Genomic DNA, 3,714 nt, shown 5'->3' on the forward strand with positions numbered 1-3,714 from the left:
TTCTTCTGTATCTCTTTGACTCTGCTTCATGTGATCTATTTCTTTCCTGTAGTGCTCATTCAAGGAATCTGCTGTTTTTCTAATCTTTTCTATATTTTTATCAGTGTCTTCTTGAGATGCAGTTATTAATTTTTTTAGTACAGGGATTATTTCTGATCTGATTTCCTCTATATGTTTCTACATTTGATTCTTTACTTCAGATGTTATTTATTGAGAGATTTCTTTTTTATTTCAGATCTGAGTTACTCAATACCTTTCTGCAGTTGTTTCTTTACTTCAGATGCTATTTACTTTAATTCAGACATTTCAACTGTGTGATTCCCAGTTCCTCTGTGGTAGTGTCCTCTGACCTTGTTCTGGGTGGCCTTTGTTCCTGAGATTGCATTTTGCTCCTTCTCTTTGTCATGTATAGCACTGTCCTCTGACCTTTGGTATAGAACTTTGGTGCTATTATAACCTTAGCATCTACTGAAATTCAGGTGCAGATCTACTAAGTTTGAGTTCATCCAGTTGTGCCTGGCTTGGGTCTGGCTGCTGTGCTCAACTCCTTCCTGTTACAGCCCTTGGAAGTGAACCTGCTGTGCCCCTCTGGCAAGATGCTCTGCTCCTGGACTAGCTTGGTGGCTTTGTCCCCTACTCTCTCTGTAGGGATTGCAGCTGCAGAGTTTCATCCCAGACCTGTATGCCAGGCCTCGTCTGGGCATGGAAGGGCCCAGGGTGTGCAGGGCAGTGGGGAAGCTCTCCCATACACTTTCAGGGCTTAGACTGGGTCTTGGGGGGATCCCAAGAGCACAGTGGAAGGTCTCATAAATGTGGCAGGCCTGAGCTTTGTCCAGAGAGGTCCAGCAGGCACAGGACAATGCGAAAGCTCTCCCACACACTTGCCAGACCTGGGCTTGGTCTGGGTCTGGAGCCTATATTACTTTAGAAAATAAAATTCCTCATGGAATAAGGAAGCAAAAAGCAGCCCCTCAAAGGATGGTGTGTGAGATTGCTGTACAGCTGCAGGGCCCTTACGGAAGGAAGAGTATTTCCCAGTAACCACATGGTGGCACTATGCGTACTTGCTAGTGCAGCTTGGAGGTCAGTCAAGAAGGTGTTTGCTTTCCAAACAGGAATTCATTTTCTCTTCACAATGAGCTGAATCTTTAGATTCATAAGATATACAGAATCTGCTAAAAATGTATATACACTTCAAAAGCTCGGTGTTCTATTAAATGTCTGAAAGCCCACCCGCCATCACTTTGAGCTCCTCTAGTTACTGCAGAGGCCAAAGGTAGCTAGCATTTATTGCATGATGTCTCCATAAATTTAGCATTGGCAAGCTTATGCAAGCTTTTGTTTCCTGATATACATTTTCTGGCAGACTCTGTATGTAACTCTTCATTCATTTAGTCATTTCTTTGTTTCAATAAAAATTTCCTAATCTATTTTTACATGGATCTTACAAATTTATTGCCAACTTAATTCATGGTTATTTAATCAATTGAAATTGATATGCATGATTAACCCTGTTATAACTTGTGTTAAAATTTTTCGCATTTGACCTTCAACTACACTGTTGAAATCTTTTGTATTTAAAAAAATTATCTTAACTGACATTCCTAGATTTTCTTGTGGAAGATTATTTTTTCCAAGAAATGTTGGCAGATTTATCATTTTACTTTTTCTGTATGTCATATAATTCTTTAAAAATCAAAATTTTTGATCTCTAACAATGTTAATTATGTAGGTTATGTGGAAACTTTATAGTTTGTGATTATACGTGAATGTTTCTCCTGCTTACCACTGCATACATACATATGTTCTGAAAGATTCTTTTTATCAAATTAAATTTTCTAAAAATTTCTGGTATGGAAAGATTTCCTGATATCAGGATTTCATTAAGTTCTCTTTCAATTTTTAGTAAACTAAAAATGACATTCTTTTCATAGGTCTCTAGCAGGGAATAATTTCTCTTTCTTTCTTTGTTTCTCTCTTTTTTTCTTTCCTTGGTGGTACCACAGATCAAACTCAGGACCTTGAGCTTGCGAAGCAAACACTTCTTCCACTGAGCTCTCTCCCCAGCCCACGTAGGGAATAATTTCACAGGTACTCTGATCTTGAACCATTTCATAAACTCAAATTTTCTGTTTAAAATACTTATCAATTCATGACTTTGTTTTCACTCTAGCGAGTCCAACTGGCGGAGGAAGCGAACTACACCCAGATCACAGAATTCACTCTCATTGGCTTAGAGTGCCAACCTCAGCTTCAGGTCTTCCTTTTCTTGCTCTTTTTGCTTTCTTTTTTACCTTGTTACCATGACAGGAAACTTGGGCATGATAGTTCTCATCCACATCGATTTCCACCTGCACACGCTTATGTACTTCTTTCTCAGCCACCTGTCCTCTATGGACATCTGCTTTTCATCTGTCGTAAGTCCCAAGAGGCTCCCAACTTCTTTGCTGAAAGGAAAGCCGTCTCCTTCCTGGGCTGCTCCTTACAGCAGTGATTCTGTGGCTTCCTTCCTAGTGGCCACCGAATGTCTTCTGCTGGTGTCCATGGCCTATGACCACTACGTGGCCATGTGTAACCCACTCCTGTCCTCGGTCACCCTATCCCAGAGACTGTGCTCAGCTGTTGCTTGGGCCCTATGCAGCTGGCTTCCTGAATACTATGATTCACACAATGGCTGCTTTTTCACATCCTCTTTGTGGTTCCAACATAATCAACCATTTCTACTGTGACAAGTCTCCTGTTCCTTCTCTGGTGTGTATTGACACTCAGATCAATGCATTGCTGGTTTTCATTGTGGCTGGGGCTGTACTGGCCACGAGTAGCCTGACCATTGTCATCTCCTACTCCTTTATCCTCACTGCCACCCTGAGGATCCGCTCTGCTGACGGGAGGCACAAAGCCTTCTCCACTTGCTCATCCCACCTCACCGCCGTCTTGATCTTTTATGGGACTCTTTTCTTCATGTGCATGTGGCCCAGTGTCATTTCTTCCCTGGTCCTCGGGGAGGTGGTACCTGTGCTGTACACCGCAGTGATCCGCATGATGAACCCTCCCATCTACTGCCTGAGGAACAAGGAGGGGAAAGCTGCCGTGGGCAGGATGGTCAGCAAGAGCAAGTTCTTCACCCAGAGCAGAGTCTAGATCAAAGAAAAACTATGCACACATAGTTAGATTATCAGGCCACTACCGAAAGTTGTTGACACTCTTACAGAATTTTCTTGCTAACTTCTATTTTGCTATCTACCTCTTGGACATTTAAAATTTATTAATGCATATGACTTATACAGAGCAATGGGTTTCATTATGGCATTTTCATGCATGCATGTGAGATTCTTTCATCTGATCCAGCCACTCTCCAGCTCTCCCAGAATCTCCCTTTCCCTGACCTATCCTGCAGCAATTTCTCTCCTACTTTCACATTCTTTCTGCATCCTTCAAAACTCCAAAGATGAAAGTAAATGTACACCTGTCTTTCTGAGTCTGGCTGGATGGCGATCTGAACTTTCATCTATTTTCTGTCGAATGGTGTGATTTTGGGAGGTGAAATCTCAGATATGAACACATGTGCTGCTGTGTGTGCTGCTCATAGTAAAAGAAGGAGACTTTAAAATTTTCGTTAATTTGTCTCTTATAAGGAAGATGATGGAGGTTTCAGTGGTGGCTTAAGAAGGGTTCTCTTGTCCCACACAGAATACATACACCTGCTGGAATTCA

The 3,714-nt window shown here is 41.8% G+C and overlaps 1 pseudogene; it reads left to right on the plus strand.

Moving 5' to 3' along the window:
• Positions 1-2,173: 2,173 nt before the first annotated feature.
• On the plus strand, positions 2,174-3,141 carry LOC101560228 (annotated as a pseudogene).
• Positions 3,142-3,714: the final 573 nt, after the last annotated feature.

This window comes from Octodon degus, unplaced genomic scaffold (genome assembly GCF_000260255.1).
Source record: "Octodon degus isolate 3935 unplaced genomic scaffold, OctDeg1.0 scaffold01247, whole genome shotgun sequence".
In the NCBI taxonomy this organism is placed as follows: Eukaryota; Metazoa; Chordata; class Mammalia; order Rodentia; family Octodontidae; genus Octodon; species Octodon degus.